The sequence below is a fragment of the Hyaena hyaena genome, unplaced genomic scaffold, assembly GCF_003009895.1.
Source record: "Hyaena hyaena isolate Hyena2069 unplaced genomic scaffold, ASM300989v1 scaffold_335, whole genome shotgun sequence".
Lineage (NCBI taxonomy): Eukaryota > Metazoa > Chordata > Mammalia > Carnivora > Hyaenidae > Hyaena > Hyaena hyaena.
In genome coordinates, this window is record NW_024080968.1 from 272,553 (window position 1) to 287,205 (window position 14,653).

Consider the following 14,653-nt stretch of genomic DNA (forward strand, 5'->3'; position numbering starts at 1 on the left):
CAGAAGGACAGAGCAGACCACTGAGAAAAATGCTGAGAGGAACCAAGAGGGAAAAAGGAGGGAGGGGCGCCTGGGTGGCTTAGTTGGTTGAGCGACCGACTTTCGCTTAGGTCATGATCTCGCGGTTCGTGGGTTCGAGCCCCGCGTCGGGCTCTGTGCTGACTGCCAGCTCAGAGCCTGGAGCCTGTTTCAGAGTCTGTGACTCCCTCTCTCTCTGACCATCCCCTGCTCATGCTGTCTCTACCTGTCTCTCAAATAAATAAATAAATAAATAAATAGAGATAAATAAAAACCATTAAAAAAATTAAAACAAAAAAAGAAAAAGGAGGGAAACCCTTTGAATGAGCACCTACCACGTGGCAGGCTGTGCATGTGCTTTGCTGCATCATGATGCCTTAAGGAAGCAGGGATTGTTCTCATTTTACAACGTAGAAAAGAAGAAGCTGAGGTTTGAGGAGGGGAGGTGATTTGTCCAAGGTCACACCACCAGAAGGGGGGGATGTATACGCAGGTCTATCTGATTTCAAAGCCCCAAGCAATTAAGGAACCAAGTGCTATATGCTTAGTAATCGCAACACTTAAAATACTCTGTGCCAGCCACTGGTTGAAGCACTTTACCTACGTTAATTTATTTAATCCTCACAACCTGTGAGGTATTTGCCATTATTATCTCCATTTTCGGTATGAAGAAACAGGCACAGAACAGTAAAGGAATCTAAGTAGGGGATAGAGCTAGAGTAGAGGGCAATGTGGCTCCAGACTCCCCACTATTAGATTGTTGTGCCTTGCTCACATAGTAATAATAGTAATAGGTGTTACTCTAAGTGTTCTTTCCTGAGCTAAGCAGGGTGGTTACTATTTTCCCATTTTACAGATGAGGAAACTAAAGCCCAGAGAAAGAAAGTGACTTGCTCAAGATCACACAGCGAGTTTCTAATGGAGAGGGCTATGATCCTCAGTCAGAGCTCCTGCAGAAGATAATAATTATGCTAGTAAATGTTTACTGAGCACTTACCAAGTATCATATGCTACATTAGGTGCTTCGTATGCATTTTTACTTTTTTATTTAAAACAATTAAATTTTTTAATGTTTATTTTTGAGAGAGAGACAGAGTGAGAGCAGGAGAGGAGCAGAGAGAGACACACACACACAGAATCCAAAGCACACTCCAGGCTCTGAGCTGTCAGCACAGAGCTGGATGCGGGGCTCAAACTCTGAGATCATGACCTGAGCCGAAGTCGGATGCTCAACTGACTGAGCCACCTAGGCGCCCCATAAAAAAATTTTTTTACGTTTATTTATTTTGAGAAATAGGGTGGAGGAGGGGCAGAGAGAGGGAGAACTGTGAGATCATGACCTGAGCAAAAACCAAGAGTTGGACGCTTAACCAACTGAGTCACCCAGGTGCCCCAACATTTTTCAAAGTTTATTTTTTATTTTGAGAGAGAGTGGAGGAGAGGGGCAGAGAGTGAGAGGGAGAGAGAGAATCCCAAGCAGGCTCCTCACTGTCAGCACAGAGCTTGACACAGGGCTTGATCTCATGAACCGCAAGATCATGACCTATGCTGAAATCAAGAGTCGGATGCTTAACTGAGCCTCCCAGACACCCCTTCATCTGCATTTTTATTAATGTTTTATTTATTTCTGAGAGAGAGAGAGAGGGGCAGCATGAGCAGGGGAGGGTCAGAGAGAGAGGGAGACACAGAATCCGAAGTAACCTCCAGGCTCTGAGCTAGCTGTCAGCACAGAGCCCAACGCAGGGCTCGAACCCATGAACCGTGAGATCATGACCTGAGCCGAAGTCGGACACTTAACCGACTGAGCCCCCCAGGCACCCCTCATCTGCATTTTTAAACTGTAATCATCATAACCACCAGAGATCCTAGGGACTCTCAACATTCCCATGTGACAGATGAGGAACCTGCAGCTCAGGAGCAGTGAAGTGACTTGTTCAAGGTCATGTACTTGATGGTTAGCAGAGCGGGGATTCAGACCCTGGTTTCCTGACTCCCAGTCCAGTGCTCCTTCCACTAGATGCCCCAGGAGGGCAGCAGAGCTGAGAGTAGGCAGTCAGCACGTGGGTGCTCCGGGCCCCATCTCTACCTTCTATCTCGGTGCCACTGCCATCTATGGCTTTAGCTGAACCTGTTCTTAAAAACCTATTTATAGCTTAAAACCGTACCACCACTTGAGATAATGAGTCCCTTAAGTTGACTTCCCATGGTGTAAATTAAGGTTTCTTTTTATCTGTCCTAAATTTTTCTCTTTTAGGATTGGTGGAGAGGTAGAGAACAGTCTTAGGACCAGAACACATGGATTCAGAAAACAGGCTGCAGTCCAGACGGTGTTTGCCTGTGACGGCAGTTCCTGAAACCCAGGCAGCAGGTGACCTCTATGCAGACATCTCTGATCATCACAGAGACATGAAGGATAGGCAGCGCCTGGATTTTCATGTCTTTTAAGGTGTCCTGTTGCCTGCGGTATCCCCAATACTTAGCGCAGTTTTGTATCAGAAGGAAGCCACTAGATTCCTATGTGTTGAATGAATCAATGAGCCCTCATTTTATAGACTAGGAAACAGAGACACAGAGTATCAAAGGTCTACCCAGGAAAATAAGATCCATACCAGATGATTCTAAAGAGGAATCTAATATGGAGAGTTAATTACAAAGTTTGTTGGGTGGGCAGAAAGAGCGACCCGGGGAAGCTGAGACAAATTTGGGATTATCAACACCTCAGGAAGCCAGGACCTCCCCTAGGGCTTCCTCTACCGGGAAGAGATGGCGTTACCAGTAACTGGGGCTACACAGAGGAGGCTTTCCCGCCAAAGCTGCCACTATGGAGGAGACGCAGCCACCCCCCACCCTCCCCAAGGCCGGCCAGGATGGGGAGAAATGGCCTGGCTTCTCCATCATTGTACTCTCACCTCTCATCAGGGCTTCCCATGGGTTGAACCCAGCCAGAAGCCAGTTGGCAAAGGAGCCCAGGAAGCATGGTTTGCAGGAACCAGCCTCTGCCATAAGAAGTAGAGCAGAAGAAGGGCAGGGAATGGATTTGAAATAAACAAAAATTAAGTGGCCCCGATAGTCCCATACCTACAAAGAAGCCACATCATGTGTATGCCCCCCAACTCCATCTGATCCTTCTAAGGCTCTTCATCTTTCCACTGTCACCTTAAGCATCACTTCCTCCAGGGAGCCTTCCGGGACTCCTTCCCAGCAGAGTTGCTATCTCCCCAGTGTATGTTCCTCTAGCATGTTCTACACGCCTCTGTCATAACGTACACCTTAGTGTAATGCTGCCACTTATCTCCCAGCCTCCTCAACAGATTTAGCCTCCCAAGGCCAGACTTAGGTTTGATTTTTTTTTTTTTTTTTTTTTTCTCTACCGGGAAGAAAATGGTTGTTGAATGAGCCAGGGGTAACATGGGGTCTGGAGTTGGTCCATACCTAGGGCGCAAATATCCCAGCACCTACATTTATATGTTGTGTGACCTTGGCCAGCCCTCATTCCCTCTGAGCCTTAGTTTCCTCATCTGTAAAATGAGAATAACAATACAAACTTTGAAGAGTAAAAGGGAGAATGTGTGGCGGCCCAGTTAAGCTCAGGTCCTGGAATCACACTGTCTACGGTCAGCCCCCACCTCTTCAAGTTACTCAACTCCACATCTCCACTGCCTCACCTATAAACTGGGGATGGTATTAATACTTCATACGGTATCTATGAACGTTAACCGAAACAATGTATGGAAAACATGCAGGTTCGCAGTGAATGGGCTACTATCATCGTGTATGGGGCCCCACCCAGCAGCTGAGCTATGAATAGGTAACTTCCTAGTGGTATATAGCAAACAGGGATTTTGATTTTCTTATTTACCACTGTAGCTCCATTACCAACAATAGTTTCTGGGACATAGTAGGTGCTCAACCAGTCTTTGTTAGGCCATTGGCCAATGACCGAGTCCTATGTCATGATGTTATTCTGCCTCTGAGTCATTGCTTGTGTGCCTTCCCCCTTGGCTCCCAGCACCACAGAGGATGCTTGCCAGCCCAGCCCTGACCTGGACACGTCTACAGGTCAAGGGACCATTGCAGAAGGGAAGGCAGGGTGTACTGAGTCTGTCAGGAGGAGCCATGAACAGGAGACAGGGGTCTGGAGCAAAGGGCTAGCAGAAGGATCGAACATTTACTAAGCACCTACTGTGTACCAGATGCTGTACATACCTTGTGTTTCATCCTCACAGGAGCCTGCAAAGTGCCAGTCCTTCGCCCCATTTAAAGGTGACGAAATGGCAGTTCAGGGGATGAGAAAACTCGCCCAGAGTTGTGCAGAAATGAAGGGGCACAGCTAGACTTAAGCCCTGGACTGTGGACTGTTTGGTTCCTGTTCCTTCCATGGTCACAGTTGCCTCCCCAAGGGGAGGGGAATGGATTCTGAGCCTCAAGCCAGACAGGAAGCCCCAGCGGCCAACGCGGAGGCCGGGCTCAGGCTGAGTGACAGCTTGGGTGCAGGATTTTGACAGCTGTGCAGAGGCTGGCCCGGAAGCAAGCGGTGCTAAACTCGGGTGTCTGGGAACCGGAGCTGGGATCATGCAGACAAGAGATGGCCAGGGGCGGCAGCAGGGCGCCAGGGAGGTGCTGGGCCCCAGACAGAATAGCCTGCGGTCCCGCCGCCAACAGAAAAAGCTCCCCGTTAACTGGCACTGTGACCTTGAGCAAGTCACTCAACCATCTCAGTTCAGCATCCCCGCTTGTCACACTGGGTCACTGTGCCTTCTGGGTTGTCATGGAGTTACATGAGCCAACTCCAAGAGACAGAACTGGGGCAAGTTCAGGCCAGGGCTCCGGCACTAATTTTGTTGTGTGATCTCAGGGAAGTCACTTCACCTCTTTGAGCCTCAGTTTCCCCAGCGGTAGAATGGTCATTGTACATGCCTCACCAGATTACCATGAGGATCTAGTGATTTAAGAGTATGGGCTCTGGGGGCCCCTGGGTGGCTCCGTGGATTAAGCATCCAACTCTTGGTTTTGGCTCAGGTCGTGATCTTATGGTTTGTGGGTTCAAGCCCCACATCGGGTTCCGTGCAGACAGTGCGGAGCCTGCTTGGGATGCTCTCTCTCTGTCTCTCCCCTGCTCATTCTCTCTGTCTCTCTTTCAAAAAAAGAAAAAAATAGAAATTATGGGCTCTGGAGTACAATTGCCTGGATTCGAATCATGCTTCTCCCCTGATAGGCTGTGAGCCTTTTCCAAGTTGCTTCATTCTCTGTACCTCAGTTTCCTCCTCTGGAAACTGGAGAGGAACATAAGCATGCTTGTTTCATGGAGGTGTCGTGATTAAATGATACAATCAACAGAAAGAGCATAGAACAGCAGCTGGCACCAAAAAGCTCTCTGTCACTCTGAGTAATCACTAGCCCTGGGTCTGGCATCTAATAGTGACTGGTCCTTGCCACATGCCAGGCACCACTTTAAACTCTAATCCTCAAAGCAGTCTTGTGAGATCAGTGACATTACTGTCCCATTTTGCTCACGGGGAACTGAGCTATTCAGGGGTTCAATGACTTGCTGTAGGTCACACAGTGATCAGAGGAGATCCTGTGCCACGGCACTCCTTCATTCCTAATAAAGGCTTCATTCCTTCCATAAAAGGAAGCTATTAGAATATCTGTGTTCCCTGCAAGCGTTATACGAAGGCAGGAAGATGGCAATTACTTGTGTCCACATGAAGTAGGCCCAAATGCACATTAAAGGGTGGGGAAAGCCTGGGTGAGGGTAGCAGAGTGGAGACGTGGAGGGACCCAGCCGCTCAACTCGCGTTCGTTCCCAGCAGGGGGCGCCCGCTGCCTCTGTCTGGTCCTAGAGACTGGAACCAGGCCTCTTGGCTGGTGGCCCGAGCTGTGAGTGACCTGTCCAAGCAGATTTGGGGACCCCGTGGAGGGGCAGCAGAAAGTGACAGTGTTATCCTGTATAAAGCCAGAGGCATGCCAAGAGGGACCCGTCTCCCATGGTTCCCAAACTGGGCTGCATCACACAGAGCCTCCAGAGGATGCGGAAGCTTCAGCCCCATCTGGTCCCTCCCCCACGACAGAGTCCCGTGGGTGACAGGCCAGAGATCTGAAACCTTTAAAACTTTAAAGAAATACTGTACAGGCATGGAAATCGATCATGCTAAAAAATGTAATGTTGAGGGGTGCCTGGGTGGCTTAGTCGGTTAAGCGTCCGACTTTCGCTTGGGTCATGATCTCGCGGTTCGTGGGTTCGAGCCCCGCGTCGGGCTCTGTGCTGACTGCCAGCTCAGAGCCTGGAGCCTGTTTCAGTCTGTGACTCCCTCTCTCTCTGACCCTCCCCTGCTCATGCTGTCTCTATCTCTCTCCTAGAAATAAATAAAACATTAAAAAAAAATTTAAGAAAAAAAAAATGTAATGTTGAATGGAAAAGCAAGTTGTCAAAGGTACTGACTTTAACATGTGTGTATGGGGGGTTGCAGACGGTGGGTGGAGAGCCCAAGGCAAGAATGCAAATAGAATGCAAATAGAAGCATCTATTTGCTTCTGCAAATATGCAGATCCCATCTGCATCCCACCTCATCCCCCCCCCCAACCCCGTGTGTTGGGTGCTCCAAGTTCCACTGTTTATTCTCCCAACCCATCCCTTATCAAACAATTGGCCCTTGGCCACCCCTCTGGTCTAACGGTGTGCATCCAGGAGGAGGGCCCTGGAAAACATCCTGCATAGGTTCTATATAACACTGGAGGCTATCTGCAAGGGGAGTCCTGGGGTCCTGTGTACCCCGAGTGTAGTCTCAAAGAGGCTCAGAGATGCAGCATGTGTGCTCCCTGTCCATGAAGAAGGGGCACAGACAGAGAAGAGCCAGAGGGACACCCCTATAAAGCTCTGGACCCAAGGCCTGACTTGCTTGGGGCTAAGAGCTAGACTGCAAAAATTAACACTATTAATATACAGGATGAAATATACAAAACAGTATGTTTTTTACTGATTGATATGGAAGTCTTAAAAAGAATATCAAGGCATAGGAATAAAAACACGTATGTCTGATAAAACCAAATTCAGAATCGTGGTAACTTTAGGGAAAGAGGAGGGGGTAGGTCATAGAAAACTGCACAGGGATCTTCAAATTGTGTCTGTCATGTTAAATTACTTCACCTGGGTGGTGAGAACCTGAGGTTGCTTCATTTTTATTCATACTTTTCCTGTGCCTAAGCTGTTTCGTAATTCAAAAACTAACCTTCAAAAGTAATATTTAGAGGCGGCTAGGTGGCTCCATTGGTTAAGCATCCAACTTCGGCTCAGGTCATGATCTCGTGGTTCATGAGTTCAAGCCCCACATCAGTCTCTGTGCTAACAGCTCAGAGCCTGGAGCCTGTTTCGGATTCTGTCTCCCTCTTTTTCTGCCCCTGTGCCACTCACACACACACACTCTCTCTCTCAAAAATAAGTAAACATTAAACAAAATTTTAAAAAGTTATATATAAAAAAGCAATATATGTTCATAGTTTAAAAATTCAAGAAGTACAAAAAGATATGTTAAGGTAAAAATCTCCCTGCCCCTCAATGTTACTGTGATTTCCTAGAGGTAACCACTGTCATGAAGTCCTTGTGTACTACCCAGAAACACTTAAGAATCTGCACACGCTGGATATTAATACTAATTGCCATAGACCTTGTTCCCTCTGCACCCCAACACACACTTAACAGTTCTTGTGTTGGATAATTTTCCATGAAAACATATAGATATATCTTGTTCTTTTTTTTTTAAGTTTATTTATTTAGTTTGAGAGAGACAGAGACAGTGCCAATGGGGGAGGGGCAGAGAGAGAGGGAGACAGAGAATCCCAAGCAAGCTCTACACCCAGCCACACGAAGCCAGATGTGGGGCTTGAACCCACACAATCAGGAGGTCACGACCCGGGCAGAAACTAAGAGTCAGATGCCTAACCAACTGCGCCACCCAGGGGCCCCTATCTTTTCCTTTTTATTTTTTATTTGTTTATTTTTATTTATTTATTTTTTTAAATATTTTTATTTATTTCTAGGAGAGAGAGAGAGACAGCATGAGCAGGGGAGGGTCAGAGAGAGAGGGAGACACAGACTCTGAAATAGGCTCCAGGCTCTGAGCTGGCAGTCAGCACAGAGCCTGACGCGGGGCTCGAACCCACGAACCGCGAGATCATGGCCTAAGCGAAAGTCGGACGCTTAACCGACTAAGCCACCCAGGCGCCCCTATCTTTTCCTTTTTAATGACTAAAGGGGATTCACTAGCCAGTGGATGTGCCATATTTAACCAATTCCCTACCAATGGCCACTTACATTCATTTGTTTGTTATTATAAACAGTGAAGCAAAAAATACCTTTGAACCTGTATGTCTCTTTGAGTTGCAAGGATAATACAATGAACTCTTGTGTAAGTATATTTGTAAGAAAAAAATATCTCAGCAGTGAAATTGCTGGGTCAAAAGTTATGTCCATTTAAATTACAGTATTTCAAAATTACATTCCCAAAAGTTTGCACCAATTTACATTCTTACCAACGATATATATGAGGTTGTCTGTTATTCCATGCCCTCAGCAACACTGGATTGTTTATCTTTGTCTTGTTGATTTGTAAGAACTCTTTGTATATTGTGGAAATGAATTTTTTGTATCCCCTTTGAATTGCAAAATTGTTCCCCCTAGTGAGGCATCTGGAATTTTTAAGTTGACTTTAAAAATTGCATTCCTATTTATCTTGCTAATTGAGTGAAATTCGCATAATATTAATCATTTTAAAGCTTGCAATTCAGTCCTATTTAGTATATTCATGATGTTGTGCAGCCACCACCTCTATCTAGTTCCAAAATATTTTTATCACCCCAAAAGAAAACCTCATACCCATTAAGCAATCTCTCTTCATCCCTCTGCCCATCAGGGTCATTTGTTTTTATTTTGTTTTGTTCTGTTTTTTTGTTTTCTTTTTTTGCCATTTGTTTTTCTGTAGTAAAATTTATTCATCTTTTTTTCATAACAGCTTTGTGATTTTTGTATTGTGCACAGAAGTGCTTTCCTCACTCTAAGATTATTAAAAAGCAAAGAACTTAAAGACTATTAATGGTTAGTGAAATCTTAAAACCTGGGAACCAGGATTCACCCTCAGTGAGGTCTTGGAAGGCAAGCACCATCGTTCCCATCTTTTAGCACCAAGCATGAAGTTAGAGAATAAGCATTCAGTAAATGTTTGTTAAAGGCAATTCCTACCTCTAGATTATAAAAGGAAAACGCCTCACATTCTCTTGTAGCCCTTTTTGGGTGTTTTTTTTTTTTTCTTAATTAACATTTTCATCCATCTGGAATTTATTTTGGTAAGTTGGAATGAGGTAGAGATACGGCTTTATTTTTTTCCAAGTGGCTAGCCAGTTGAACCAACACCATATTGAGTAATCTGTCTTCCCCCACTATTTTGAAATGCCACCTTTAGCATATACTAAATTCCCACATGCATTCAAGTCTATTTCTGGACTCCCTCTCCTTTCTCGTGACCTCTCTGTCTGGGATTCTGGATTGTTTAAAGCTCCCCCGGTGATTCTGATGCAGTCCATCCGTAGCTGGTACTTATCTATGATGAGATATGTGTGCAGATTCTTAGCAGAATGAAGGAAAATAGTGTCATAAAGTTAAATTGCATTTTAAGGGCCCATCTTCTCTTTTGAGAAGAACTTTTTCTTTTAAAAGTTTTAAATAAATGTTGGGGCGCCGGGGTGGCTCAGTCGGTTAAGCGTCCGACTTCAGCTCAGGTCATGATCTCACGGTTTGTGGGTTCAAGCCCCGCGTCAAGCTCTGTGCTGACGGCTAGCTCAGAGCCTGGAGCCTGCTTTGGATTCTGTGTCTCCCTCTCTCTCTGAACCTCCCCTGCTCATGCTGTCTCTCTCTCTCTCTCTCAGAAATAAATAAAACATTAAATTTTTTTAAAGTTTTAAATAAATGAATGCTGATAATAGTCATTCTTGCTTATTTTTAAGTAAAAACTTAAACTTTTTTAAATTTTAGAGTGAGAGTGCACAAATGGAGGAAAGGGAGAGAGGGAAAGGGAAAGAGAGAGAGAGAGAGAGAGAGAGAATCTTAAGCAGGCTCCACACATTCACCATAGAGCCCAACACTGGGCTCAATCCCATGACCCTGGGATCATGACCTGAGCCAAAATCAAGATTGGACACTCCGACTGAGCCACCCAGGCACCCCTGTTTTTAAGTAAATTAAAAAAAAAAAAACATTAAAAAATGTTTATTTTTGAGAGAGAGAGTGCAAGTAGGGGAGGGGCAAAGAGACACACACACACAGAATCCGAAGCAAGCTTCAGGTTCTGAGCTGTCAGTACAGAGCACCACTCAGGGCTCACGAACCGGAACCATGAGATCATGATCTGAGCTGAGGTTGGACACTGAACCGACTGAGCCACCCAGGCACCCCAAGTAAATTTTTAAAGGAGTATGACGCACACAGGGAAGTGTGCACAAATCTTAGGTATATACGGCTTGAAGAATTTTCATGGAGTGAATATGCACATGTTAGCATCCTAGAGCTGTTCTGACAGATGATCACAAACCTGGTGGTAAAACAATAGAAATTTATTTCTTGGTTTTGGAGGCCAGAAGTTTGAAATCTAGGCATCAGCTGGGCTGTGCCCCCTCTGAAGCCTCTAGGGGAGAATCCTTCCTTGACTCTCCCAGACTCTGGTGGTTCCAGGAATTCCTTGGCTTGTGGCCGCATCCCTCCATCCTCTGCCTTTGCCTTCACATGGCCTTCTCTGTGGCTCCGGGCAGATATCCCTCTGTCTTTCTCTTTCTCTCATAAGGACATCAGTCATTGGATTTTGGGCACACCCTTATCCAGAATGACCTCTCAAAATCCTTAACTCAGTTACATCTGCAAAAACCCTTTTTCTACATAAGCTCACATTCACAGGTTCAGATGGGTATAGCTTCTTTTGGGGGGGGTGGTTTACAATGTAACCCACTACCAACGTGTAACCAACGTCCCACATCAAGAAGTAGGGCATCAGCCGGGCCTTCAAGGCTCCTTGTCTCTGCCTGGGAGCAGAGGAATCACTGTCTGGACTTCTGATTCCCCTCCCCCAACTTTTTATTTCAAAAGATTCTCAAACTTTCAGAAAAGTTTCAGGAATAGTACAATGAGCACTCCCATAATCTTCATCTAGATTCACCAGGTTTTGGTTTATTTTTTGTTTTTGTTAGATTCACCCGTAGTTAATATAGTGACATTTTTGCTTCTTCTGTTTATGTTCATTTATGTTTGTGTTTATATATTTTTTATTTTTTTAATGTTTCTTTATTTTGAGAGAGAGAGTGTGCACGTGAGCTGGGCAGGGGTCGGGTGGGGGGGGTGCGGAGAGAGAGAGAAAGAGAAAGAGAGAGGGAGAATCCCAAGGAATCTCTACACTGCAGAGACTGATGCAGGGCTCAAACTTACAAATTACCAGTTCATGATCTGAGCTAGAAGTTAGCCACTTAACCAGTTGAGCCACCCAGGCACCCCTATATTTATATTTTTATAAATATATGTAATACTTTTCTCCTGAACCACAAGGAAGGGTGTTAGTTGCAGGCATGTTCATATTTCACCCCTAAATGCTCCACCCCAGCCACCAAAGGACAGAGATCATCATCTACATAACCACAGTACAGTTATCCAATATACAATCTAGATTCAAATTTCTCCCGTTATTCCATGAGTATCCCTTAATATGAGCTATTTAAGCCCAGGACCCAGTATAGGATTTCATATTAGTTCTAGTAGCCATGTTCTTCTTCTTTTTATTTTTCAAAATTTTAAATGTTTATTTTTTGAGGGCGAGAGAGAGACAGAGTGCAAGCAGGGGAGGGGCAGACAGAGAGAGGAGACAGAATCCGAAGCAGGTTCCAGGCTCTGAGCTGTCAGCACAGAGCCTGATGTGGGGCTCAAACTCATGGACTGTGAGATCATGACCTGAGCCGGAGTCGATCGCTTAACTGACTGAGCCACCCAGGTGCCCCTCTTCTTCTTCTTTTTTTTAATTGTTACTACTGCATTTAAATTTTTCTGACAATTTTTTTTCAAGTAATCTGTACACTCAGCATGGAGCTCAAAGAATTGCCAAATATTTTCCGAATATTTTTGAACATATACTTGTCCTTGAAATTCAAAATCTGCAGTCGCTGCTGTAGACTAGCAGCACAGTTCAAGAGAACTTTCTGTGGTGATGCCAGTGTTTTTTAACCTGTACTGTGTGGTGGGAGCGCTGCTAGCCACATGTAGCTTTTGAGCACTGGGAGTGTGGGTAGTCAGACTGGAGAACTGAGGTTTTTTTTTTTTTTTTTTTTAATGTTTATTTATTTCTAGGAGACAGAGAGAGAGACAGCGTGAGCAGGGGAGGGTCAGAGAGAGAGGGAGTCACAGACTGAAACAGGCTCCAGGCTCTGAGCTGGCAGTCAGCGCAGAGCCTGACGCAGGGCTCGAACCCACGAACCGTGAGATCATGACCTAAGCGAAAGTTGGACGCTTAACCAACTAAGCCACCCAGGCACCCCTGGAGAACTGAGTTTTACACTTTATTTAATTTTAATTCATTTAAATTGAAACAGGCACATGGGCCTCGTGGCCATACGGTTCAGACGGTCTGGTCTAGACTAGCCAGGACACAAAGCTAGGAGCTCAGGCAAAGTCTGGGTCTGGGTGTTTCTGTCCTCAGCCCATTATCACCATCACCATACAGGCATCCGAGGTGCTGAGTGGTGGGAGGTCAGAGAGGGAGAGCCAGAGGGAGGGGCTCTGAAGTCTAACTCGGCCCCCCCTCCTGTCAGCCCGTGGGCTCCACTTCACTTCTTCGTTTATTTATTTATTTATTTATTTATTCAATGTTTTATTTATTTCTAGGAGAGAGAGAGAGAGAGAGAGAGAGAGAGAGACAGTGTGAGCAGGGGAGGGTCAGAGAGAGAGGGAGTCACAGACTGAAACAGGCTCCAGGCTCTGAGCTGGCAGCCAGCACAGAGCCCGATGCGGGGCCCGAACCCATGAACTGCGAGATCATGACCCAAGCGAAAGTCGGACGCTCAAATGACTAAGCCACCCAGGCACCCCAACTTCTTCGTTTATTGAGCACCAACTTTGGCCCTGAAAATAAAGGATGCATGATCTTCGCTGTGGCTTTGTCAGAGGGGATTGCAAATGTCTGCGAATGTGTTTGTCTTACACACATCACTCTGTCACCCACTGGGTTTCAGGGGCCGGGCTCAGTGCTTGAAGCTTAGAAGGAGCCTGGTAAAAGTCTGCTGACTGACTGGGTAGTATGAATGAAGGTAGGGGTAAAGTCTTCCAGTTGCATTTGAGAGGCCAAGACAGAGTAGACTGGAGAGAAGGTGCTGTTTATGAGAAGAGTGCTGGTCGAGAAGAGTGCTGGTCCGATTCAGGAGGCCCAAGTTCCCATCTGGGTGCTGGCCCTGACTTCTCCTGTGTTTGTTTGTTTGTTTGTTTGTTTATGAGAGATAGAGACAGCATGAGTGGGGGAGGGGCAGAGATAGAGACACAGAATCCAAAGCAAGCTCCAGGCTCTGAGCTATCACCACAGAGCCCGATGCGGGGCTCGAACCCAGAGACTGTGAGATGTGACCCGAGCTGAAGTCAGACGCTTAATCGACTGAGCCACCCAGGCTCCCCACCTCTCCTGTGTTCTTAATCCAGCGCCTTAGACCACTCGGCCACACTACCTTGACTTCTGTGTTCTTGTCTTGGCAAACTTCTTCCCTCCTCCGGCCTCAGTTTTCCTAACAGTAAAAAGAAGTGGCCGGGCTAGATCAGGCCTCAGGGCCCTTCCGAGGGACGTGGTCAACAGAGGCGGGAAGCAGAAGAACACCTCTTAATCCCCTGTCTTATATACTGGGGTTTCCTCGAGATCCAGTTTCCTGAAAGCGTTCTGGGCCTTTAAAAGTCAGGAGGCTCCCAGAGTTTGTAAGGTGAGGCTGAGGACAGCCTGAGTGGGGTTTTGGGGAAATTCCTCGGCTCTTCTTACAGATGCCAGATCTGTGCTGGGTCTGCACCTGCCCAGAGGTGTGCTTGCCGGGACCTTCCTTCGGAGGTGGTGAGCCAAACCCTGTGAGGAATGGGGGCGCAGTATAGGAGTGAGCCTTGAATCTCGGGGCAAGAGGGGAGGGGAGTGTACTCCTCACCCACGCAGGGACCGAAGGCCCGGAGTCCCAGGCTGTGTGTAACCTGCCTCGCCCCACTCATGCATGACTCAGGCTGAAACTGGACACTAAGACAGCCGCTCTGTCTCAGCCTCGTAGACCAGTATCTGCAGCAGTGTTCAGTTTCCTTCTATTTGCCCTTCGGGAAAATGCTGTTGCATTGACAAATTGGAGGTTATCAAGTCTGCAAATCCCCCGCTCCTTTTCCACATGGCAAACTCCTATGCAGTCTTCAAAACCTGGCTCAAGTGTTGTTTCTGAAGCGTTCCCTGAGTTCTGACTTCTCCACAGAATCAGTTACCCCCTTGCAACGCCTGGGTGGTTCAGTCGGTTAAGCGCCAGACTCTTGATTTTGGCTCAGGTCATGATCTCATGGTTTGTGGGATCGAGTCCCAGGATCAAGCCCTGAGTTGGGCTCTGC